Here is a 27,698-nt window from a genome sequence, read left to right as displayed (position 1 = left end):
ATCCTGGGCATGATGTGCTGTGGTATGGAATACCTCTTTGGCTAGTTTGGGTCCGGTGTCCTGTCTCTGCTTCCTCCCAGCTTCCCCTCCTCCCTGGCAGAGCACGAGGCTCACAAAGCCCTTGGTCAGACTGAACATTTGAGCAGGAACTAAAACCATCGGTGTTATCAGCACTGTTCCCAGGCCGAAAGTCAAAACCACAGCACTGCACCAGCTACTAAGAAGGAGAAAAAATGACTGCTACTGCTGAACCCAGGACACAGAGGCTGCAGGGAGCCCAGCAGCACATACTCATTCCTGGAGAACAGAGCTCCTTGCTTTTGTATTGCTTTCGTATAAGTGCAAGAGAGCTGAAAGCACAACCACTGATAAATGTGGATCTGGAGGGAAAAGCCTAGCAGAGACCTCCAAATGCCCTGGGAAGCTTTGATTGCTTGTGCTATGAGGGAAAGAGCAGTGACTAGAGGAGAGTTTGACTGGACTAAAAATGAGGTGGGGAAGAGAATAACCAAAACAAAAAGGCACAGGGTAAGTTAGTTGAGAGGAGAGGCTCATATGGGGTTGAGTTTCATTTTAAGGTTCTGATTCATCTGAGCTGAGCATGGCATCAGCTGAAATTCAGAACGAAACTGGGACACAAACTTAATTGCAAAACCAGCTGAAACCACAGGACGCAGTCACAGAAAATTCTCACTCATTTGAGGCTGGCATAGGGTTTCACTCTGAGCTTCAGCAGGAGGTTTTGGGGGCCCCAGAACAGATTCAGGGAGTTAGAATTGAGTTGCTCTCCCAAGTTCAATCCTGATGTAGAAAAGTATTGAGGGAGATGATTAGAGTGCATCCACACAAGTAGGAGTGACACAAGCAGTAAGTGACAGGCTGGCACATTGCTTTTCCACCAAACAGCAAGATTTGTAGGGGGATATGTTGTAAATGTTGGTGTAAACAGATCTGATCACCCTAAAATACCTCTGCTCAATGCCATGGCAATGAGGGACAGAAAAGCCGAAGGTCAATGGCTGTTTCTCTTGCAAAAGAAGGGACCAAGAACCTCAGATGCACTGAGACCAGGCAGCCGCAGCTCCTCCGCTGCTCTAATTGTCAACTGTGGGTGCCTGATTCCTGGAAATCAGGGAGAGAGGGAGGTCTGTGCCTGACACGAACAGGCTTGTGGTTGCATTGAAAAAGCCAAAACAACAGCTTAAAGTGAGTCATTCCTGCAGTGTCACTCCCTTGCCTGTCACTGTCTCACTGCCACTTCCTAACAGAATATCTCCTGCTCCAGACATTTATCCTACTTTGGATTTTGCTCCTCCTGCCAATGTACTTTCTTGGCTATAAAGGCAGACTTGGAATCTCAATAGCCTGAATCTTTGCATCTCAGTAGCCTGAAGTGTACTTTTCCTGTACTAGATATAGATGGAGATCCTGAGGGGTAGGTTCAGGCTCAGGGAGGTGTTGCACAGAGAGAGTTTCTGGCACACTCACCCTGAGCTGTTGATTGTCACTTCACCTTGCTGTGACTCCCTCCTTGTGATAAGGGCAGAGAAAAGCAGGGAGAAAGCTGCAGGGGTTTTACTTCTTTGTGGTATTCCAAAAAGCCAGGAACTTCTGAGGTTGGGAGACTGGTTGCTTTCAGCATTAAACTGTGCTCTCCTTGGGTAACCTGAAGGGCATGGGATTTTCAGGAGGTCCTGGGGGAAGCTGAGTGCCTGATGCAAAGCCTGTTTATATCAGGAAAAGTGGGGGACTGGGTAGCAGGGAGGAGAATGCTGCTGGGATAGGCAACCTGTTGAAACATGCAGGTTTTTCTCATGCTTTTTGGCATTTATTGTTAATGGGTGTGAAATCAGGGTATTCACTTCTGCTTTTCATGTGCATGTTCAGTGTGATGCATGTATGGTGCGGAATATTGCAATTGGTAGATTTCCCCATCAGTTGTGGTTTGTTTCTCAGAGTTTTACAAGGGATGAATGGGATATTCCTTGAAGGTAAAACATAAGGTAGTGTATCGGGGAAGGGAATTACAAGAAAAATAGTATCTGAATGCTGTTTGTCTTACAAGCAAGCACATGTAAGTGTTTATTATTTCTGAAGGCTCTCGTGAGTTGGACATTGACCAATCATGACATCTGTTGCAAATTATTGTCCCCCAGAGTTGTGTCACACAGTTTGGAGTTTGCTTTTTTAAATCCACCACAAATAAAGCTCAGAATTATCTCCCTGTCCCCACAGAGGCAAGCAGGAGGCTCCTGGGAAGACAATGCATTCTCCAAGGAGGTGGAAGAGGGTGTTTGGGTCCTCTCTGCCCTACTGCGGGTTGAGCGGTGAAGCCCCCAGTTCACACTGTGAGAGGGAACCCCACTGAGGTCCATGGGAGGTGAGACAATGGTAATTTCATTAAAACAGAAACAAAGACTGAGTCCAGATAACTTCAAACCTTCTGAACTACCATTCTGAGCAAAAATACAAGTGTGATGGGGAATGGCTGAGGGACCTGGGGGGTTCAGTCTGGAGAAGAGAAGGCTCAGGGGGGACCTGATCGCTCCCTACAAGTGCCTGAGAGGAGAATGGAGCCAGGAGGGGCTGGGCTCTGCTCCCAAGGAACAAGGGATGGGACAAGAGGAACCGGCCTCAAGCTGCACCAGGGCAGGTTTAGATGGAGCTGAGGAACAATTCCTGCCCCAAAGGGTGCTCAGGCATTGGAACAGGCTGCCCAGGGCAGGGCTGCAGGCACCATCCCTGCAAGTGTTCACACAGCGTGGAGACGAGGCCTCAGTGCCATGGGTTAGGGGTGGCCTTGGCAGTGCTGGGGAACGGTTGGAGTTAATGATCTTAAAGGTCTTTTCCAGGCTCACTGATTCTATGACTCTGTGATCATCCTGGGCTGCATCAGGGATCCTTGTGTTGGTGTTCGCAGGTTTGCACATTGTCGACACCTCCTGTGATGCTGTGGGAGCCAGGAAGGCCTCAGCCAAGTGACTTTCCCTTTCAGCCCGTCTGCCTTTATCAGGAAAGAAATAGTGTCTGTTTGTTTAGGTGAGATATTAGTCTGCCCCTGGAGCTCCAGGTCACTGTAAATGTAACACAAGCCCTATTTCCTGTTAGGAAAGGGGAAAAAATATGCCTGTGAATTGTCTCTGATGTGCTGCCAATTGTCAGAGAAGATTCAATTTGGTGGAGAATTACTGTGCTCTTAAAGAGCTGCACTGGTGACAGAGATTTAGGGCAGCTTCTACTGCCAGAAATGGGAGATTTGTCTTTGATTTCCCTAAAACCAGGATTGCAACTGGTACCAAGTTGCCCCTCTGTGTTGCTCAAGGCAAAGTGACTAGTTTGGAAGGGAGGTTGAAGCAATGGTTCAGGTTAATGGGACTGTTGTGGAGTGCAAAGGGGGATACCTGCATATGGTTGACGGGCAGAGCCTGCAAGGAGGCTGGGCAAGTGTTTGGGGTGAGGCTGGGAGGTGCCGGGGAAGCTTTCTATCAATGCATTGCTATGAGAAAGGAGAAATGGCATTTTCTTGCCACGAGCCAAAAGGCCAGACCAAAAGAGATAAGAATTTACTCTGTGTGTGTGATGCACACATATGCTCACTGTTTAATCCAATAAAGCAAATATGTGACCTGTGGAATGACCCACAGCTGCTACAATAAATAGTGCTATAGATCACTCATGTATTTTGCTTTCTTTTGCATTTCCTGTATCAAGGTCAATTTCAGCTGTCATCTAAGCAGGGTACGCCTTCCATAAACACGGCAACATGAAGGCAACTGAACTAGGTTCATCTGTTTGGTCTCTCTTATGAGAGAAAAACCCCACATATCCTCCCCAACTGTCAATGATGTATTTTTCCCTTATTTTTTATTATATTTATTGCAAGGAGTAGTATTTCAACTGGGTAAAGGTCCAGTGGTCTTAATTTAAGCCGATGTTGACAGAGTAGGCCAAGCAACATCCTTGTCTTCAGAAATATTCATAGAATCCCAGACTGGTTTGTGTTGGGAGGGACCTTAAAGCTCCTCCAGTTCCAACCCCTGCCACGGCCAGGGACACCTTCCACTAGAGCAGCTTGCTCCAAGCCCCTGTGTCCAACTTGGCCTTAATTCATCCTCCAACATTTTCTGTGACAAAGAAATAATGAACAAGTCTATGGACTATGTCCTATGAAATTGGCCTTATGTTAACTGGGTATCAAACAGGCAGTTCTCAATGTGGCCATGTGTCAGTGATGAACCTTCCACAAAAGAGGCCTTCTTTTTCCTGGTAGCCTTTGTGTCAGAGTAGTTGTTAAATAAAGGCTGTATAATCCATAAAAATTACCCTAACAAGATTCAATTTTTATTTAGCTTACCACTGCAACAAACAATAGCTTGCTCATTGGCTGGAAGGAGACCAGAAGAAATGCCAAAAGCTTTTATTTTGGAAGAAGGCAAAGGGTATGAGGGATGATTTTTGGCCATTTGGTCCCTTCTCATGGCTGTTATTACAGAGCTGGTAGGCCGATTGGGTGTGATTGAACCAGTGCCCAACACTCTTCTCTCTCCCCAGTGCTTTCAGGTGGAAGGCACACATTAAACACTATCTCTCAATCTCTGGGCACTCACCCTCGTAATGTCTGAGTATCTCTGAATCAAGGCACGTCTCACATCAGCGAAAGCTATCCTCCCTGAGGTCCTTTGAAACAGGGTAACTGCTCCCGTGCTGTGGTCCAGGCTCCCAGGCGATGATGCTGAGGTTTAACGTGTTCTCTCCAGCTGTTTCTGGAGTTCATCCAGGTTTCTCCTGGATCTCGGTGAGGGAGGAGGCAGTGAACCCAAGCCCAATGACTGCTGGATGGGATGGCAGCGCAGGGGTAGGCAGCGCCCATGCACGCTCCTGTGGCTGCCCTTGGGGATGTTCCTGGCCCTTCGACTTTCCCAGAAGTGCCTCATTCTGTGGGAAGCACAGAAACTGCTCCGAGTAGAAACAAGCATTCCTGTCCTTCTCCTGCTGTGCCCTTGTGTCTCTGAGCAACGCTGCTGCAGGCAGGGGAGAAAACAATCCAAATGCATCATCTTATTCCATCAAATGCTGCTTCACAGAGATGTGAGGTCAGAAGTCAGTGCTGCAGCCTGAGCCATGTGGCTGCAAGGCCTGTGGCTTCCCCAGGAGCCACTGCAGTCTCTGTGCTGTGCTGGTCTCCCTCCCTTGCTGCCCCTGTCCCACTCCGGCATTTGTTATCCCCATCCTTGGCTTTTGGTATAGCTGATTAAATGATGATTTCTCTTTTGTTTCTTCAGCCTTTTGCTGGCTGCCTCCTAAACACGTGCCTGAATTAGACTCATTGTTGCAGCTCTGATGCACTAAAACATATGTATGTATATATAATACACATCCATGTATTCAATATCATTGTACTAATATTGAGGGAAACAAGTGGTTGGGCATTAATTTTGCGGTAAATGAAGGTGAGAGGTTATTAACAAGAAAAAGATGTTGGGGAGAGCTCCTCTTTCCGTCTCCCTTTGCCTGTGTTCTGAAATCTTTAGAGGTGGCTCCTTCTTTCCAGTCACCCTAAATACTATTAAGCCCTTTTCTTTCTATCTTAGTCAATTGAAAAATATACCATTATTGCTTGAGGAAGTTTGAGATCTGCTTTGAAAGGGTAAAATAGACTTAATCTGTTTCTTGTGTGATAAATACATTTTAAGCTTCTTGGTCTGTCTGCACTGAAGATGTCAAAATTTAATGCTTTAAGATCAATGTAAGTGGTAGGCCTTTTAATACGCTTTCTAGCGTAACACTCTAAAATACTTCCCACATTTACAGACATGTATCCACAGCAGACAAGTACTGTTTAGGATGTACGTGGACATATCTGAAATACCCAGGGAAAAAGTGTCTGCTACTACAGTGTCGTGAACTGTTGGGAAAAATAACTATTACTCACCAAATGTAGGATCCAGTTCCTGGGGAAAAGATAACTTCTCCCGAAAACACCTGCAGGGTGAAGTTTATTCCCCTTCTGTCAGTCTGAGTAACAGAGTAAGGATGCTGTAATAAATGATGGCATGGGCTGAAAAAGATGTAAGAGGTTGGAAAAGAAATCATTAATCCACTGCACCAACTCTGCTGCATCTGACACCAGCCAGAGATACTGGACCGCCACACATCGCTTTTACCCACAGGTTTCTCTCCTCGTGTGCACTGTTTTGCCTGGGGGGTTTTGTTTCAGCAGCCCTGAATCTTGTCCCCTCTGTGAGCAGGTTTAGGTACACAGGAGTGCCCATCTTTGGCTCTGATTGTATCATCTGCACCTCCTGCAAAAGGAAGCATTGCCTAAAAATCTGCCTCTGCTCCTTCCCTGACTGCAATCTGCTGCATCTCCATGGGTAGCCCATAGAAAACAGCTTAAAAAGGTTACCACAGAGTTACACAGAGAGTAGCCAGCAACAACTTTCAGTTTATTATTCCTGCTGTTAAATATGACCTGAAATTTGTGTCGTTGTATAACCAGATGTCAAGTCCCTCAGTTCCTACAAGGTCACTGTCTTCCTCCCCTTTACCTTCCGTTGCTGGCTATCCAGAGAAATGAAAATCCAATGTGAGTTTCTGCTCCTGACACAATGGCTGTCAGGAATACACAAACTGTGAGTTTTCCTTTCTGCATCCTGAAAGTGAAGAAAAAAGACCTTTGATGTATCCAAAGTTCTGCTATTCTCTTTTCTTCTTTGAGCTAATAAAAGGTATCGTTATATTATCACACTTGTGTCCCTTCCATGTTTACCCTGGCCCATATTCTGCTCTGCAACAACAAGATCATAAAACATCCCATGAGAAACCCTAGGTTAAGTTTATTTGACTTTTTCCCCCCCCCCTATGTTGTAATCAGGATTGTTTTGCTAACTTAGTTCACTGAGGTAGCTTTTGGTAAAGGCTAAGATTTGCTTAAGTGGCCAGAAAGAAAATACATCAGACTGGTTTATGCCTTGCCACCCTGAATTGTAATGTTTTGTTTATTATGACTCTGGGCATGTTTTATTGGTGAGTAGAGAGGTCACAGCCTCCCATTTAGAACCTGTGTTTGTGCTTTACAGGTTCTGGGATTTGAAACCACAAGCAGCTGCTGAACTTTCTGGCTGCCTTAGGTAACCGTGACCAAGTGGCCAGACCAGGTCCTGTCCCTTGTGGTTAGCCTGCCAGGAGCAGAAGTGTGACATTGGCCTGCGACTGGAGCTCTCCAAAAGAGCTGGAGAGAAAGCTGAGACTGAAATCATCCCACCACAGCACACTCTGCTCTCTTTCCAACACATTCCCAGCCTCTTGCCCTTTTTAATGATCTTAAGTTTGGAGCTTTCTAGTAAATCCTTTCTTTTGGAAATGAATATGTGTTCATGCCCCACCTAGACAGTATGTCAAAGATACACTCAACTTCTGTGGCAGTGGATCACAGGATAACAACTCAGTCAAAAGGCAAAAACAGATGGAAAAATGAGTTAGGGATGTATCCAGTGCTTTGCATTTCCAAAGAAGTCAGTGGTGGAACAAAGGTGCCTTCACTTCAAGAGGGTTTTCCAGCCTCAGACTGCTCAGTGAGAGCAGTAGCATTGCCAGGCAATAGGAGATGGGCAAGCTTGGCAAAAATTGAGGCAGATTTGCTTTAAATCTATTCAAACAGAGGGGTAAAATTTCTCGCATAAAGCCATCAAGCAAGGGATATTAAGGTGTGTGAAGAACAGCCATGCACTAATTGTGCTGCTTGATTTAAAAGTTGAGTAATTATGGTACAACACAAACATGTGGACTCAATGATCTTATAGGTCTTTTTCAATCTAAACAATTCTGTGATTCTGTGTATTTACTGCAATCAGTGGAATTGCAACATTCCACCCTTGATGCTCAATGTTCAGGTGTTTTACTGCCATATGTTTCATGTACATCCTGCCTCGGGGGTATTCAAAATGAGCTTGGTCTGATGTTCCTCACATACGTTGTGTGTCCATGGCAGATGCCAAATTCAGAGCAGGTTCTAAGAATAATGAATTCTAACGGTTGTACCTATTTTACAGTGGGGAAAACTGATGCCTAGAGAATTTATTGGCCACATTATGCCACTCAACCCACAGCAATCCCCTGGCTTATAATTTTCTACCACTCACCCACCCCTGAATTCTGTTTATCTGATGATATTTTATGTCACTAATGCAAATGGTAGCAATGCTGGTGCAGCCATTCCCTCCCAAAACAAATATCACAGTTAAGCTACTATAACAAGCAATCTCTGTTGACCAGCATTAACTGGTAAATCTCCTTTAAATATTTCTAAATTCAGCAAGTTTGGTTTCATCCCTCTGTTGGAAGACTCCTCCTATTAAATACATGTTTTTCCTGGTGAAATTGTTCTGCCTAAACCAAATGATCTCTTCAAATGTAGAACTAATACATCATCAATACAATGAAAATACACAATCTTCTTGCCAAGATGTTTATTTTTCTTCCATTCTCTGTGATTTCTGATGTTATTTTTGTCATGGCCATTTACTAAACATATATAGGTTCTTCCTATTTACTTCAGTATCCAGCTTCAAGATTTCTTGTGGTTTCCTCAGAATTACACAAATAATTCATAGCTCAGACCTCAGAGGAAAGCTTTAGCTGAAAGCAAGCCCAGATCTCTTCTCTAGGGAAGAGATCACCCCACTGACTCCATGAGGACAGATATTGACTGGCTGTCACTGCTGGACTAACAGCAGGGGTGTGGGGATTGATGAGGAGAATAATGAGTCCTCCGAAAGGGATTTACAGATTTTTGGTGCTAATAACTTTACTTCTGGTTTCACAAGCACATTAAAATGAAAACCAGTATGTAGTCATACGGAAAAGAAAACAGCATGAATGAAATGAATATGGATAAATGCATGACACTGTCCCAGGGCATGGGCATCAGAGGAGGGATGAGACTAACTAGAAGGGAACAGGCATAAAAGCTTTTATCTCCTGAGAAAATATTTGGGAACTTGGGATGCAAAGGGAACACGGTGTAAGAACAAAACCTTTTATTGTACAGATTGGAATATTTTTACATTTGCTCCAGTTCCCTGTGCCTGATAATGGTCGTTTGCCCATCAGCCCGCAATGGGAAAACTCTTCCCACCAGTCAGTGTACATTGGCAACGATTCTGCTTTCCACTCTGAGAACATCCCATTCTGCTACCAGCAGAAGCGGTGAGAGTCTAGCTTTGTTTGTTTGGCTTACCCCCTGAGAGGAGGTTGTTCCCGAAAATGCTTATAACTGATTCTTACTTCAGGTATATGTGGGTTCTCAAGATGTGGTCTGTAGGGTATGAATAGCATGGGTATGAAGTTATTCCTGATGATACCCACAATGAAACATTAGAAAATTGTGCAGTGATGGGCAAACATACAGCATTACCCTTTCTTTACCAAACCAAGTCCTCGAGTTCAGCTCTGGGAATTGTGTATTTGCAGATCAGTCATCACTTGGATTTTCTCCTCCTCTTGTTTGTCCATTCTTATTTCTTCCATCTTTTTTTAATTCCATTTTGAACCTGATCCTGCAAGCAACAGCTGGCATGGTTGTGCAAGCAGTGCCCTACTGTCCAAAAGTGCATGTGCTTCATGGCAAAGCAACCCTTGAATCTGCTCACAGCTAAACTCTCTTGTTTCATCTTGCTGCAAGGCAGTGATTTTGGATGTATGTGTGTGTGGGGAGTGCAGGGGTTGACAGTTTGCTGGCCTGGAAAGGGACCAGGCGCTAGTCCCCTGGGTAAGCTGGCTTGCACGTTAAGTGGAAACTTTCATTATTTACCAACCAGTCAAAATGATTTTGCTATTGACAGAGGCTTCATTATGTCAGCCATTCCATTCTTTGAAAACATGGGCAAAACAGAGAAAAAGTGGTGGCAGGAAGGGGGAAATTCCATTTCTTCCTAAATTGAGTGGAAACATCTTCAGGAAAATTAAAGAAAAACACGAGAGAAGGAGAAGAGCAAAAGAAATGACTGTAGCCAAAGCCACTTTCCTCTTTCTTTTTCAATCTCCCTTCCAACATGCTCCTGGTAAAATCATTACAAAGGCCGTTTATTTTTAAAATTGAAAGATTGGGGAGAGTCATAATGAGATATTATGTGTAAAAGTTGCACATAAATTTCCTTCTGTCATATTTTGGGCTCGACTAACGCATCCCCTTGGCAGGCCTGAGGGAAGCTGATCGCTTTAGTATAGATTGTGTGTGCTTCAATAATATTGCCCAAGGACAGAGCTACTGGGTGGCTGAGTTGGCTACATGCTGATTTAAAAATTAGCTGGGCTTTTATTGGCCACACTAAATTGCTCTCAAAGAAAAGAAAAGTTTTACACCAGAGCGAAGCAGCATGTTTGGAGCAAAACTCCTTTCCTTTGTATTTTGGAGAATGTAATTTTGTTATTCACTGGAGAGTTTTGTTCTTTCGCACCTTTACGGAAGAAAGGTGAAGTGAAAGAAAGTGTGTAATATGGAGAAAAAGTCTTGAGTGTTTGGTCTCTGCAGTCTTTCCTTATAGGTTGTCCTTCACAGATCTCGAGGCTATGGGGTTGGACAGTAGAATGCTATGCTACATCGTGGTCTCAGGTCAAAGGGTTCTGTCTTCCCTTTTTAAGTGTAAGGACACAAGATGCCAGAAGTCACATTTCTGTTACTGTGTTTGTGATTAGGTGAGTCTGAATTTTACTGTCACATCTGCAGCCTGCGGGCTGTGTCCCTTCTCTGAGTCGTGGGCTTGTCCTGAAGGCGCGGGAGTCATGCTTGGGTTTCCTCTGAGTTTGGTGGGCCCTGATGAAGACTTTATTTCTTTTTTCATATTTTGTCTTCATCGTCCCCATTGCTCTCTTTCTGAGGTTTTAGTGCTTCCAGGATCTCAGCTGAGGGATCTCCAAAGCTGCCAAGAGCTGTGACATTTCCTTTTCCTTTCCTTTCTTGGTCTAAACCAAAAACTAGTCTTCAAGGAAGTGAAACCCATCAAAGAGCAGAAGAATAAATAATCATTCGTAACAGTCCTTGCTAATATGCCTAATTTAGAGCTCTGGGGTCCAAGTCCCAGCCACATCTCCTCTGTAGTCCATTTTTTCTGAAACACTTGACATCCTGACTCATTTTTTGACCCAGCAGGCTACAAAATATCAAATGGAAAAAGGCACGGCCAAAATGAGAGGTTTAAAAGGACAGCTTTTAATGTGGGAGAAGGCCAAATTCATTGTAACTGTAAACAGGATTTTTTGGCATGAGCCAAATCTGAGTACCCCTACGCTCGTGGCAAACCTGAGTGAATCTGAGCTTCACATCTAGTCTGTCTCAGTCCTGTGCTGAACAAAAACTTGAACTGAAGCTTAGAAAGCAAACACTTTAGCTCCATAGGTTCAGGTAATCACACTCCGATCTAAACCTCCCAAGCTTGTCCTATTGGGAGTTATAGTTAATTAAATTAATATTTCAGTCTTCTTCAGTGGTATCTCCATCTCTGGGTTGCAGCCTTGGGTGAAGTTGAAAGTCATACTTGCTTCCTTCGCTTGAAGGCAGCTTTGTCTAAAATCAGCTCCAGAATCAAAAGCACCATGTGCACTTATTAAAGCTCCTTCACCACAAGCTGCTCTGCCAGCACAGGCAGGTAATCCAGTGCCCTTTCATCTTGTGAATGTAAAAGAAGGCATCAGGGTTTATTAAAGAGTTTGTGTTGCTAAAGTGTCATACATCACGCCATTAATTAAGAGAAATTCCTTCTTCCCCCTTTGGGTGACTACATAATGCTGCCAGCATGTATATATTATCCGTGTCTCCCCACCCTGGCCTAACCCAAATGCTGCCTGATGGATTGTACCCCAGAGAAGCTCCAGCCTCTTCAGGTAATTCAATTGCTGAGTCTCCAAAACCAAGGAATTGAAGAAACCTCTGCACTGGGCTCTGCTCCCCTTGTAATTAGTAGCAGAGCGAGCAAAGTGAAGTGGGGTGCGGTGCGTACATGTGTTCCCAATCACAGCCCACACAATGAAAATGTTTTCTTTCTGGGACAATCTGAAGAAACCTCACGAGGATCTGGGCTCTTATATATATATATGCATGTAATAATAATAATAATTATCCTCATTAGAAAGTCAACTCTGAAGCTCTGCGACGTGCTTTCAAAATTGGTGGGCGAGCTGGGTGATGGGCCAAAGAATCGCAGCACGACCACGCAGGACCTCTTGTGAGGCTGATGCTGGCCTGCCTTCAGCTGGCATTGGGCAGTTCAGACGGGTACATCCTGTGTCCATCTGTTTTCCCACTGTGTGCACCACATGGAAACTGGTTGGTTTTGTAAAGTTTTCCCACCCAGCTTTGGATCCCACAGCAGTCACAGAGGGGTTTAACAATCCAGGGTGGTCAGAGAAGCAGCAGACACTCACCTAACAGCCCCCCAGATTTATGAGCTTCTCACCAATCCTCCCCCTCTAAGTTCCTGAGGATCAGGGACACATAATGGGATGTTGGACCGTTATTTTACAGAGGGTAACAATATTATCCCTCAGACTGAGCCATAGGGTATAATTAGAGCTGTTCAGGAATTCTGTCATTAAAAGTCTTTTGGTTGGAAAATACCAGTTCTTTGAAACCAAACTTTTGGGAGTGACTGGAGGGATTTAGATCTCTCCCTCACAGGCAGACCTGAATACCAAAACTGTCTTTAAGTCATTAATTAACAGCCTGGCACTGTCACTGCATTACTAATTCAATAATGACATTAACACAAATGCCACACACCACTAACTAACAATTCACTCCATCATGAAGACAAAATTGTTCCATTGGAGGTGGGATGCCTGACCTAATAAGCCATCAGCCTACATCCCACAAATAATAACTTGCAGGCAAACATCACTTTGGTACCCAGCACTTATGGTAGTTATCTAAGCCTGCCCGAACATGGCACTCCCAGGAGTAGCTCCAGCATGCCAGTCAATCCTAACACCAGGACCAGCAGAGCTGCAGGCATCCTATGGAAGTAGTACTCTCTAGATCCCAATATGTCCTGGGCTGGGTGGGAAAGGAAGATACTAGGAAAGCTGTTTGGAAGACAGGTCAGGTTTCCAACCTGTGTAAATTATAGAATATAACAAGTTAACACCAGTAGACAACCATGCAACTTCATTATGTTCACTGAGCACCTCCTGACCTAAATATGAAAAGAACAGATTTTTTTGATAAAGAAATCCGCTACTGCTCAAGGACTTTGGTTTCTTACCTGACTACTGTTTCAGTGAAATCTACCCAGTTCTCTGGGACAGGCTGGCTTTGATGAATACTCAGATTTGAAGGATTTTGGAAGAAATTACTGAGTGGAACTTCTCAACATTTTGTAAAGCAAGCTGTGCTTTTCCTTTGAAGGTGACCTTACGATTTGAAATTTGAGAGTGGGTTTTTTTAGATAGGAAAGAGTCAAATTTTGAAAGAGCAATGTGAATTTGTCAATAGTTCTATTGACCTGATCTCATTCTGGTGTGTGTCAGAGTCAATAGTGCAAAGAGAAAATAGTTGAGACAGTTCCTTAGAAACAGAAACATCTACTGGGACAAGTGATCCAGGAATTTCAAGAAATCTTGAATGTAATAAAACCTTTTCCCTCCTCTTTCAAGTACCATTTGCTTGAATGCCATTGAATGTCAGGTTTACATTTGGCTGAATTTCCTCCGTTTTACAGATTTTGAGTTTGCATTTAGGAAAAAAAAAAAGCTTGGAAATCTATGTGGTGGCCCATGAGGATGTGCTCCTGGCAAATGTTCCTGCAAGCTACAGATCCCAGAAAGCAAACACAGGAAATTCACTCCTAGAAAGTCAGTTTTAGGGAGAATCCAGACCTTGTAAGAGAGTGAGAAGACCCTTGAGTCACTGTTGGTGTGGCCTGGGCATTGGGTGTGATGGTGATTGGGAAATGAAGGTCAGGGTTTAGGGACACTGCAGCAGAGAAATCAGCAGCTAGTGATTAGAAGGATGAGGCTACCAAGACAGAGAGAAGATTGGTTTTTAATTGATATGAGTTTGTGTCAGTGCTGTATTTCCAAGAGGACGGGGAGCCTGAGTTAAACCACCTTGAGATCAAACAGCAGTGCCTGCTTTAATGCTTTTCCCACCTCCACCCCCCAAAGTCTGTTTATTATGAACTCATTTGAAATAATGAAATATGGGATGTCAGTTTATTCAGGCTAAATTTTAGCACAGACTTCTGTGTATAGGGAAAATTGATTCCGAGCTAAAATCATGTGTGAATTCTGCAAACCCTTTGGCTTCTCTTTGTAAACTTTCCCAGATAAAAATGGGTTCATTTTTAGGAATGGCCTCTTCTTTCTCAGTTCCATTTTCAGGTACTTTCTGTGATCTGTTGCCAGGTCATCAGTTCACTAGGTGTTTCCTTTCGATGTTTAGGAAGCAAAGGACAGACCATCTGAAAAGACATCAATAAGCAAATCAGTTCCCCACGCTTCAACTTTCAGGGATGTGTTCACACTAAGCCTGTTTTGACTCACATAGTTTTTTGCCCTAGATTTTAGTCAGAAACAGAACTCAGTAAACTTGAGTCTAGCCTGAAATGAATGTCTGAAGCAACAGACAGGCTCTGAGTCTGAATCTCAGTCTGCAGCTGAGATCTGTGGATGTGTCCATCGTATCTCAAGACCAATTGTAATTCCTACCTGAATACCATCTGGGAATGCATAAAGTTAGTACAAATGTTTTGCAGTAAACCCTCAGTGCTTGGTTTAGTCTGTTATTTTTTAAACTTGAAAACAAAATTATCTGAGTTGCATTTTCACAGACATAAAAAATGAGGTATTCCACATACACAACTATATTATCAGAAGTGTTGGTGCATTTGACCACCCTATTTTGTGAAGACTGTTGCTGGAAGGGCTGTGCAGATGGACAGATCTGCAGAGCATAGGCACTTTGGGAGCATATTAACTGCTATTGAGCATGTAGATGAGGTACACTTTCTGTGTGCACAATTAACCACTCCAAAATTTTGACAACAAATAAATCATTATGTTCCTGAAAATGTTTATTATATAAATATTGTCCTTTCTGGTTCAGTAGCGTATTATTCTCATTCCTTTTGTACAGCCATAAAACTATCCCTGCTTTTGCTTTTCCGAACTGGTGTAACTGGCATGTGGAATGCAACAGCTGGTTAACTCTGCAATGATCCAAGAGCAGCAGAAGACAAGGAGTGCAGAGGGGGCTGCCTTCTTCTGCCAAGTATGGAACTAAGCAGCTGCTTTGTATTTTCACTTGAACAAAACTGTTTTGTTAACTACTTCATTGCCAAGGTACAGGGTTTATGCCATGGGATATGGTTGCTGGCCCACAGGGTTACTCAGCTTCAAAAGGCTTAGTGATTCTCCTTTTGTTTGAAGTAGTGGCTGACAGCATCTAAGACAAATGCATCTGTCACAGGAGGAATAACTGTAGGACAGAATTCAATCAATCAACTTTATTTTCTCTCTATTGCATTAAGCATGCCCATCTGTGAAAAAAAATCCCCTTAAAAGAACATTCTTAAGTTTGCAGATGCTCAAAAGCTGGTAAATGCCAATGGAGAAATACGCTTTTTGGTCATGTTTAATTGTATAAATAATAGACTTATAAAAGGTCTAGTTCTCCCTGGTGCAAGGCAGGGTTGGCTCCATCATCTAAATGCTGTCAAACCTGTTCTTTAGCCTCTCAGGTTTTTTTTCAAAAGAAGTGTGGCTTTTTGGTATCATAGGGAGGTTACATTAAATCTGCCCAGAACTGAAGATCTGCATCTTATTATGAAGACCGAAAGGTGAATGAGAAAACTACTGTTAATTAAAAGAAAAGTGAGATTCCTGTTTTTAAACTGATACTGAGAAGAGAGCTTTTCCTGTTCAAAGGAAAGAGCCTGGAGAAGCTGAGATAAGAATTACAGGGGCAGAAGTTGAGCCCTGTGTTGTATATTTGCATCCAAAGTTGCTTCTACTATGCTGGAGCACGGATACTGTGGCAAGGATAATTAGGAAGAGGCTAATCGAGAGTCTCAAGATGGTGTGCCTGATGTGTGCTCATGTACAAATAAAAGAGATGGTGTAGGGGAGGTGCAGTTGCAATCTCAAAAAGAGGTTCTGGAGGAAGTGGAAAAGATGCACTACAAATATTCAAGCTCCAGGCTCCAACCAGAAAAGGAACAAAGTTCATGAGACAGTGAAGTGCCAGAAACCAGCCCATGGGCACGTTGCTGGAGAGCCACTTATGTGGCCTGTGGGTGCAAATTCTGACCTGCTGGCAACTCTCCTCAGAGGAGAAGCTGGGACACGAGTCCCTGTTGGGGCACAGCACTGTAGCCTTGAATAGTGTGGAGCACAAGCCTGTCCGTGGTCACTGTACTCACAATATTCAGTAGTAAATTAAGTAGGTCTAATTGGGCTGTGAAGTATGTTGTGTGTAACTTAGGGCATCTGTGAGGGTGGGTGCTCACAGCAAGCGCTACAGAGTCATAATATTGCAGATGGGAAGGAAACATTTGCTTACAATATGATGAGGAAATGTAACAACATTCACCCCCATGGGCATGGGACAGGTTTCAAGCTGAGCATTTGCATGCATCTCCCAAACATTGCTGTGTGCACTCTGATGTGCAGGGCAAGACCTGCTGAATTCTAGACGAAGACAAGGCAATTAGAGAGTGATCCAATTGCAATGCTGAATGTCTATTCTCTGTCTTCTGTTTATTCATAACCTTCTGTTTAAAGTCATCTTCGAGTTTAACTTGCTAAACAAAGCATTCTTATTCATAAGTCTTCCTGTTTTGAAGGGTGGAGGGGGAGTGAAGCAAGGCAAGACTGATAAACAGGGTGAACAGTTTTGGGAAAAACAGTGACTCTCCTTCTAGAGATAGCATCTTTCTGAGGAATATAGACCCAGGAATATTTTTAGGGAAAGCAGGAGATGGAGAGCGTTTTCAGTCAGACTGGAATGGGATGGTGTGGGTGCTAGCAAGGCCAAGTGCCAGCTCTGGGAAACAGTGCCTTCTCTCAGGCATACACCAGAAGAAAGCAGATAAGAGAGGAACGCTCTGAGTGGACCAAAGCTTCACATCAGCGCTCAGCGAGTGGGGCTGCAGCTAAAAGAGTTGCCAATAGCAACAGGGAGGACAAGACCATGAGACCGCAGGCTTCTCTGGATTCTGAGGTTGCAAAGCACTGTGTGAATGAATCCACGAAGGAGATGGGGAGTGGGTCTGCAGCAGGATGCACTCCTGGACCAGATTGTGCCATGGAGCCCTGGAGCAGGGATGAGGAAACGGGCTAATCACAGCTCTCCCATTCCATCAGGCACTGCAGGCTTCTAGTTTTCCTGCAGCTCTGATAGGTTCACTATGGTCTGTGTCACAGGGACGCTGGAGGTGGTGGGCCTTGAACCTAAGAACTGACATCTAACTTCAACTCTGAAAACAGAGTCTAAGTTACCTTATCTTCGGCAGACAAAACTCATGGTGACTTACCATCATCTTTGACCTCAGGATCTCGTATTTTCCCATCCTTATCAGACCACTCTGAAGAAACATTCATGAGTATTTGAGAAGCATTTGGATGCTGTCATGATCAGCCTATTGAAAAACCTATGAGGAAATTGGTAATTCTGTACTTGATGAAAGGTTTGAAAGATGTGCCATATATAGTTCAGAGGAACTTGTTTAAGCAGAAGAAACATACATTAGTCTTCACTGGCAAATACTCTGACCACACTACCCAAGTCTTGGAAGGCAGATGCAGGGAAGGAATGCCATCCAGAGGGACCTCAACACACTTGTGAAGGGGGTGATGCCAACCTTATGAAGTTTAACCATGCCAAGTGCAAGGTCCTACACCTGGATCCCAGCAATCCCAGGCACAGCTACAGGTTGGGCAGAGAAGAGATTCGGAGCAGCCCTGCAGAGAAGGACTTGAGGGTGTTGGTCGATGAGAAAATGAACATGAGCCGGCTGCAGTGTGCGCTCACAGCCCAGAAAGCAACCGTATCCTGGGCTGCATCAAGAGGAGCGTGACCAGCAGGTCGAAGGAGGTGATCCTGCCCCTCTGCTCTGCTCTCGTGAGACCTCACTTGGAGCATTGTGTGCAGTTCTGGTGTCCTCAACATAAAAAGGACATGGAACTGTTGGAACAAGTCCAGAGGAGGCCACGAGGATGATCAGGGGCTGGAGCACCTCCCGTATGGAGACAGGCTGAGAAAGTTGGGGCTGTTCAGCCTGGAGAAGAGAAGGCTGCGTGGAGACCTCATAGCAGCCTTCCAGTATCTGAAGGGGGCCTATAAGCGTGCTGGGTATGGACTCTTCATCAGGGGCTGCAGTGACAGGACAAGGGGCAATGGGTTCAAACTGAAACAGGGGAAGTTTAGATTGGATCTAAGGAAGAAATTCTTTACTGTGAGGATGGTGAGGCACTGGAATGGGTTGCCCAGGGAAGTTGTGAATGCTCCATCCCTTGTGTTGTTCAAGGCCATGTTGGACAGAAGCTTGGGTGGCATGGTTTAGCGTGAGGTGTCTCTGCCCATGGCAGGGGGTTGGAATTCGATGATCTTAAGGTCCTTTCCAACCCTAACTATTCTGTGATTCTATTACAGAGTAGGTGCTCCTTCAGAGAGCAGTATCTGACCTATATCCTGGAAAGGTTGTGAGGGCTTTGGAGAAAATATGCAACACCAGGAATTTAGAGACAGTAGCAGCTTGTGTCTAGTCAAAGGGATTACCAGCAGAGTAAAAGCTAAGGCAATCTTGCCTTAATCTGGAAAAATGAAATTTATAAAGGAAGTTATTTTATTTTCATAACGTTAAGTAAAAATTCCTAATGGAGGGCCTGCTTGCTCTCTCATATTCACTTCTTGCTCTGTGTTAAATATGGAAATGTAACTCCAAAAGAACCGGATATTACAGATGCTTGGAAATCCTGGGTAATGTGATTTCCAGAAGTTGGTGTAGGGGTTTCTGTTGAAAACTGCAGAGCTATGTGTTTAAACACACCAGTTCTGGATCATTCTGCTCTTGCAGCTCCGTTACACTCTGAGGAAGAAAAAAATCTTCTCTTCTTTTGTATAACCTGGAGAAGCTGAACTGCTTCCTCATCTCCTGATGTGCCAAAGTACTCAGAAAATGGTAAAGTATGTGTTCAGCTTTAGAATCATAGAATGGTTTGGATTGGAAAGGTCTTTAAAGGTCATCTATTTCCAACCCGCCATGGGTAAAGACACTTTCCACTAGACCATGTTGCTGATATATAACTTATTTACGTACGCATAAATAGTTTGCTTTTCATTCGTACTCAGTATGCATAGTTTACATGTACTGAGAAGTTTCTCTGAGGACTTTGCTGCCGTATACTTGAGGTTAAGCACAAAAGGAACATCACCAAACAAGGGGAGTCAGCACGGGTCTGGGTAGACTTAAACAATTAGCTTTGGTGAATCTTCAGATGTTCGTTTGTTAGAACTTGGCTTTCAAATTAAATGGCAGCTGCAAACACCTCCACAGTAGGGAGGACTTATCACATCCAGATCGGGTTCTAACTCGAATATCACAGAATTATAGGATCATAGAATGGTTTGGATTGGAAAGGACCTTAAGATCGTCTATTTCCAGCCCCCTGTCATAGGGAGGGACACCTCACACTAGACCATTTTTCCCAAGTCTCTGTCCAGCCTGGACTTGAGCACTGCCAGGGATGGGGCAGCCACAGCTTCTCTTGGAACCCTGTGCCAGTGCCTCAGCACCCTCACAATAAAGAACTTCTTCCTTATACCCAACCTAAACTTCCCCTGTTTCAGTTTAATTCAACACCCCTTGTGCTATCACCAGTCCCTGATGAAGAGTCGCTCTCCAGCATCCTTGTAGCCCCCCTTCAGACACTGGAAGCTGCTCTGAGGTCTCCATGCAGTTTTTCTCCTCCAGGCTGAACAGCCCCAATGTTCTCATCCTGTCTCCATACAGGAAGTGCTCCAGCCCCTGATCATCCCCGTGGCCTCCTCTGGACTTGCTCCAACAGCTCCATGTCCTTCTTATGTTGTGTCCAGAACTGCACACAATGCTGCAAGTGGGGTCTCACAAGAGCAGGGTATGGTATATGAATATGAGTATGGTACAGAGCTTATTTTTTTTCTAAATCTGATGAACGGATGAGCTAGCTTTTTAGACAGAGTTTTGGGTACTCAGTACAAATGAGTCTCAGTTATGTATCACTAACTTATTTATGACATTGCTTCAGGAACAGGAAGGAGGAAATGATACTTCAAACACATTTTTTAAAACAAAATTCAGTTTTAAGAAAATCCTAGATAGATTATGAGTCCATTCTCCTTTAGCCATTATTTACTAGACATTTTTAGATATCATCTATTTATTTATTGCCCTCTGAGACCATTAGAGAAGGAAAATGCAGTTAGTCCATCACTTCCCCAGATAAAGAGAGATGCAACCTCTTAATAAAGTATCGACGGCACCCCAAGGGGACAAAAAGAGATTTGCATCCCAGTGGCCCAGCTGACGGACCACATAAGTTACTGCAGCAGCAGCGAGGTCCTGTCAGACGAAGGAGCACGGTGAGAGAAGCAGGAGCAAAACATGATTTGTACTGGCATGTAGTGAACAAGCTAAGCTGTGTAAAAATGAATACATGAAATTAAAAGGATTAATGGGACAAGTTAGTGCAGGGCAGCAGGGAAAGTCCCCTGTCTTGGCACTTCTGCCAGGTTCCACCCAGACAGGTTATTTTTATAAAACCTTCTTTCTTTTGGAAGTGAAATTTCGTCTGGAGAGCACCTCATGAACAAAACTCAGCTCCTCCCTCAGCACCACCCGGATCAGCCCTTTGAGCTTCTACATTTTTCTTTTATTTAAAAAATCCGGGTGGTTTTCACAAAAGCCTGAAGTGCTGGATTGGTCTGAGGAAGGCTGATGGCACATTAGCTATCAGAAATCATCCAGTGAGTTCATTTGCATTGAATGCTACTCTTAACCTCATGTTGTAAATCACTTTTAAATAGCCATGCTGCTCACCCCAGGGCTGGCCGCTGTTCAGGACTGAGCAGAATAGTTTCTGCTTGTGCTGTGAAGGCCTTCGAAATCACTTGTGATAAAGATGTAGAGATGGAAGGTTTTTGCTATTTAAATCACAAAGTAGGGCCTAAATATTTTTTTCTGCAGCAGCTTTTTGCTGTGGAGACCAGTCCATTCATTTCAAGCCTGTCCACTTCCACCTCTGAAGTCAAACAAAGGTATGTGCATATGTGCAGCGTTTGCCCCATTAGGTGGTTAGGGGTTTTTTTTTTGGTACTGTACCTGGTTTTCATCTTGCAGAAGGCAATTACAATGTTCACAAGATGACAGTCATTTCATGCAACAGAAGGCTGACTAATTGAGGGAAAGGGATGATATTTGGGAACGAAAAACAAAGCTGTGACATGTAAAATTATATATAAAGTGAGATTATTATTTTTTTTTTCTCCTCATAAAATTCTCAACAAGTGAACTCCAGATGTCAGCATTTAAACACTGTCAGGTATTGCTTGTGTGTGTGTAGCATCTACACACCCACAGTTGTTGAACACTCCTAACCTGAGAGGTATGATGTCCATATACCTACTGGCTTTAGGTAGGCAAGAAGAAGTGAAGACCAGGAAACGGTGGCACTATTTTGGTTCTTTTTTTTAATCCGTTTAAAAATAACTGCAACAAGTGGCAGCTGACTCAGATTAGTCAGAATTTAAGATGATGTGGAGATTGGCCAGGAAAAAGAGAAATAAAAGCAACAAAAGAGAAACCTTGAAGTCTACAGGTACAGCGACAATCCACTCATATGGACTCAGGCCTTCTACTGAGTGGGTAGGTGGGGATCAGAGTAAGCCTGGGCAGCCTCAGTCATCAACTTTGTCACTGCTTCTTGGTAGACTGATGCTATGTGGACATGTCTGCATTTTGGTTCTGCTGCTGTTTCACTGGTGGCTTCTTGCAGAAGAAACACCATTGTCCTCCACGTCACTTCTTCAATCATATCAGTTGTATTTCCTCAGTGAGTTGTTGCTGACTGTGTGTAGCTGTAATAGTTTGGGCTACATCATCTTGAAAGGTTACGTGGCTTCTCTGCTTGACTGGGAAGAGGTGGAAAGAGGAGTTAGAAGGTGCTGCTGCTACACCAGCCTTGACAAGCACATTTGATCTTTTCTGGGGATTTTTTTGCATCTCTTTTCCTTGGCTTACCATTTTTCTTGAACTAGAAGAAAACGTCTGTCAGGTTTGGAGGCCTTACTGCTCCTTGTGTCTTTAGAACAGACCAGTTTGCATCTACTAAAGAAGACTTATTGAACAGTTTGAGGATTTATAAGCCATTCCTTATATTCCTGGAGTCTTATCCCAGGAGATGCTAGCATGAAACCTTGAAGGGATCTACTGGGAATGTTAGCTTTTTTACTACTTCATCTGACATGGCTTTACTCAGTAAGGCAAGGCCTTCGTCCCCTGCTCATCACTGCCTTTCTCCATGCCTTTATGTTCTGTTGGGAGCACGTGCAGGCAATGCTCTATATTTCACCAGTGGAAAGCAGGGTAGCCAACAATGCTAATCCCTCACTTTTGTCAGAAAGGAATGCTTTATCTGAATGCAGAAATAATACCGTAAGAGCAGTGAGTGCTCAAATGTAGCAAATGCTAGCACCAGAACCTTGCTGCTAAGGAGAATTAAAGCTAAGTTGGACTTTGCCAAAAGGGTAATGAAGAGTCAGAGCTAGAAGAGAAAAAGAAGTATTCTTAAAAAATAACGTTTTGCTTAGATTGTTGAATTGTGGTGAAGGAATGAAAAAGGGAACAAGGCTGCTGCTAGGAGTTCAGCTGCAAGAGAGAATGTATGTGTAGGAACATCTGGTATGTTTGGTCCTAACACTCCAGGTCTTTTACCATATCCTGCCCAGCACTGCTGAAGTAAACCAGGTGTAAGTGGTTTGAAAGGAACAGCCAAAACCACATCTTACTCAAAGAAATCGTGTCTTGAACATGAAGGCTTTGTTCTCTAGGGCCAAAGCTCCTCTCTCCCCACTGGTCGTCCATGAAAGTGTTTACAGAGGCCAGCAGCCCAAAGGAATTGAATTCAGGATTTTGAAAGCTTTGGCCTTCGCAAAATAAACCTTCAAAGGAGATTCAGAACTATCAGCAACAAAATACGTTCTATTCTCATCCACGGCAGCCCCCTCCATTCCTGCCTTCTGTTTATTTAGCAATTTAAAAAATAAATCCATTGCTTTGAGCTCAGGCGATTGATGTTTTTAAGGGCTGTGAGGTTTTTTCCATGCACACTTCCCATATATTCTATATTTTCTTTTTTCCTTTTTGTTATTTTACTTTAACCATCATTTGCTCTTGTTGGCAATTACAGCTCTTGCTTTTGCCTTATGTTAGTAATACGATAGGTGAGGTGAGGAAATGCTGATGACAAAGGCTCCTACACTCCTCCTCTTTACCTGAGTGCTCCAAATTGATGCCTCTTTTCCACATGGGAGGTTTGGCTTAAAATAGATCCAAAAGGCTGTATTTTCAAATATCAGCACTTCCACTGTTTCTGCAGTGTCTGTCCCTGTGCTGGTAGCACTGAATTGATGTAAGCCTCACAAAGAATGTAGTCAGAAGACTGGTTAAGTTTCATTAATAAATAAATAAAACCTAAATCCCTGGGATCTACTTAATTGCCCCCAAAACTGGACAAATACCAGAGCTAATTTGAACTATTTGCTCCAAATTACTCTTGTGAATTTCGCTCCTAGCTCACTGGGTTGCTTAGAAATCAAACCAAATGTATGGAGCAGCCCTCCAATTCTGGAAAAAATCAGGATTTTTTGCTGCATCCAAGTAGAGGATTTTGTTATTATTGTCTTATGAGACTGATTGTCAATACCACGTTATGTTGCTTCTGTCCCCTCCTTGTGTGGCTGAAGCATTTCAAATGGGGGGAAAAAAGGAAAACCCAAAAGCAATTAAAAACAAAACAAAAAATCCATAATGAACTTCTCACACATATTTTGTATGTTCAAGCCCGCTGTTCTAACTGTATCTCCTAATGTACTGTATTAGTTCTACTATAGGCATTTTCTCTTCTTTTAAATAATAGCAAGTCGCTTGCCTCACTTGGGTTTTCTTCTGTGCCCATAAATGCTCACAGACATTCATAAACACCAGACCTGACCACCTTACAAGTGGAAACCAAGAGAAAATCAAAAAGATTAATTCATATATTATCTAACTGCTTCTCATGTTCAGATGCCAGTCAAGCCATACTGGAGATATTTCCTAGAAGCTTCCCAAATACATGTAAAAGGAGAATGAAGTTTTAGCCACCATATCTTCAGGGCTTAACCCACTTTTCTCATTCAAGAGGAACTAAGAGGTGATCATGCATTAATAATCGAGCTCTGTGCATGAGCTGTGCAGGTTTTCAGTATATAAAAGTCCCAGCTTTCCTGCTTCTCTACTTGAGAGCGGCTTCTGTAACCAGGAGCATCTTCTCCTGCCATTTCTCAGTGCAGATGCTGATGTCTTCGCCAAGGCAGCAGGCTTCACAGGAAGACAAGACAATGGTGGAAGACCACCAACTACTTCTGTTGGATGAGAACACAAAGGCCTCCAGTGGATAATTGAAAAATCCCCAACAACCAGAGGCAGAGAATTATTTGAGGGAGATGATGTCCATCAGGTCAGCTGAGAGGACACTAGTAACACTTGAAGCACTAGTGCACAAGGAGACATGGGGACACATCAAGAGACTAACCAAGATCCCTGGGCATAAGGCAATGCTGTAGCCTGAATACATGCCTGGCACACACGCACATTTAAAAGGCTGGTGGCTCCTGCAAGACCAAGCATGGCACACCTGAACTGTACCAGAATTTATTCCTACTGATCAGCCAGGAGAGGAAGCCCATGCCACAAAGGTCCTATTTTTTGAGCTCCCTCCATTTTTAATGGTCTGACAGCAGGAAGACCCACACGAAAGAAGAAGAAAAAGTCTGCATGGATTAGCTTTACTTTTTTCAGCACAAACTGACTGCAAGAGAAGACTCTCTGACAAGAAAATAGTGTGTTAGAAATGCATGAAGGTAAAAAAGAAAGATGTTCTACTCATCAGCGTTGTTCTTACTGCTTCTCCAACTCCTTGAAACTAACTTTACATGGAGACTGTGCAAGTTTGCCCTGTGAGAAGACATCATGCACCTTGAAAGTGTGGTTGGGAGTCTCCTCACTAGAGAACGTTTGGCGGTCTCCTGAAGGGCTAAACGCATCACACCGGACAGCTGATTTTCAAACCCATTCGGCGTGCCATTGCTTGTGCAAAACACGTGTCCAGCCACCAGGCTTGCATAAATTGGCTGTAAATAGTTAATTAAATGCATTTGTACCCCACCACCTGATTTGCATGTGGAATTGTCAAAACAGCATGCTAAGATTAGACACAATGTACTCCCCGAACACAATTGTACCGGGGAAACAGTCTGAAAATCTGGCGCATTGAGTTAAATTTTCACATTGTGCCTTCTTGTGTAATAACAATAATCTCCTCTGCCTTGGAGTATAATCGCAATAAAGAGCTTTTTGTGATTCATTCAGTGTTTATTCAGTCAGTAAACAGCCCTTTATTGCTTTTTATACTACAAAGCAAATGAGATTATTGCTTAAATTGTCCGGTAGCGACTAGCTTCTGTCCTCTGGCTTGCTTGTTCAGTTTGTTTTTGTGTTGTGGTTTTGGAAAAGAAAACTTGTTTAAAATTAGCTCCCCAATAAATCACAGTAACAATGAAGTGAGAGTTTCTGCAGTGTGGCAGATTTGTAGCTTTTTATGTTTGTAATGATGATGATATGTTTTCTAGCTTATTTATTCCCTTCTGCCTTTATTCTCCCAAACTCGGAAGTCTGATGGAGTGAAGAAAACCCTAAGATGCTGGAGTTTGGGAAGGAGGAACTTGTAGTTCTTGGACTGCACAGCTGCCTCTGTGGTATTCAAGGATGGGAGGGTGCAGGAAACAAGCAAAAAGGTAAACAGGCAGGAGTCTGATGCTCAGAGTCAAAGGGCATCAACTCTAGTCCACGTGCTACCCTGCTTCTAAGAGCTTGACTGATTTCCTTCAGTCACCTATGACTATACAATAAGGCTGGTGATGTTACCTCCTTTGGAAAGTGCCTCAAGATCTTTGGATGGTTAGCAATAAACATTTTTGTTATTCAGTGACTCTTCAGGTAGTTCCCAAGAGCAGCTGTTCTTAACGCACCATTTCTCCATGAAGATGCATGGTGGAGCAGCTCTGTAGGCTTCAAAACAGGAGGACTATGAACATTGTAGTGTTCATCATGGAAAAGAACAAGTCAGCTGTAGCCAACATTTATTCATTCACTCCTTTCCTGAGTGTGCAAATGCAGTGGTCCATAATTATTCCTCATCGCAAGGCCAAGGGGTGTATTCACCAAGAGAACGGGAAAGACTATTTCTCTCTTTCAGGCAGTAACACATAAATGACATATCTTATTTCAGTCCTGCCAGCTTTCAGATGTTAGCAAAGCATTTCACTGATAATTATTGATTTTCTGTATTTATAGAAAGGTAGGGCCTAGTACAATTCAATATGCAGGAGATGCCAATTTTCTATGAATACCTGAGAATGACTTGGACATTTTCCATTTCTGTAATTGCTTCTGTATTGTTGGGTCTTGAATTGCATTCTTTAAAATCCACCTATAAATGGAACATGGGCGAGGAAGCCATGCCTGAGTTTCTTTCTTCTTGCTGAAGCCAGGCATGTTGTTTTCAATTTGGGTACTTCAGGTATTAACATCCTACTTCATTTAGTCACATCTAGTGTCAGCTTCCACACTTAAATGGATCAAGAATTGCAAATTAGGGCTCTCAACCTGTTAAATATGCAATTGGGTCTGTATTTTCTCTAATGGACTCTATATTTTCTACAGGAGTTTTCTCATTTAGCTCGTCTTGACAGCTTTTGAGTGACCATATTTCTCCTTTGCGTGTTTCCTGGATTTATCTCTTTTTCCTCTTCTGTGTTGTTGCATTCAGTTGTCTTCTTAGTTTACAGGACCTGTTTTCGTACCCTAACCCAGGAAATGACACAGTTTTTGAACAGAGTGGGTTAAGTCCAAGTTCTACTGAAGTCCCCAGCAAAACCTCAGCCCATTGGCGCCGGAAGTAAGGTGGTACATCCCCTTCACCTTGAGTTTGCAATATGGTTTGACATCTCAGAGCCAAAGGACATGATCTAGTTGTTCCCAGGATGAATCTGGCATGTGAACTAGTACCTACTGCATGCCCAACCTTACTCACTGTGCTAGCTGAGTAGCTTATGTGCTGCAGAGATTAAGCTCACTGATTATATGGTAATCGCCCAGTGCTTGAAAAGGAGAGCAAGGCCCGGAGTACCATGGTATTACAGTTTTGACAGTAGAATCTCCAGAGGTTCCTCCTTGGGATGCTACAGCATAAAAGCTATCCTGACCCTCAGCTAAATAAATAAATAAATAAATCTTTAAACAACACATATTTCTTTGATGCTAAAATACTCATTAATTGTCAACCACTGCACAACATCATCTGCATGTATATTAAAGGGAAGATTTCAGAGTCAGTGTCCTCCCTTTGGG

Source organism: Psittacula echo (genome assembly GCF_963264785.1).
Source record: "Psittacula echo genome assembly, chromosome: 12".
Classification (NCBI taxonomy): Eukaryota; Metazoa; Chordata; class Aves; order Psittaciformes; family Psittacidae; genus Psittacula; species Psittacula echo.
Note: the sequence above shows the minus strand (reverse complement) of the source record.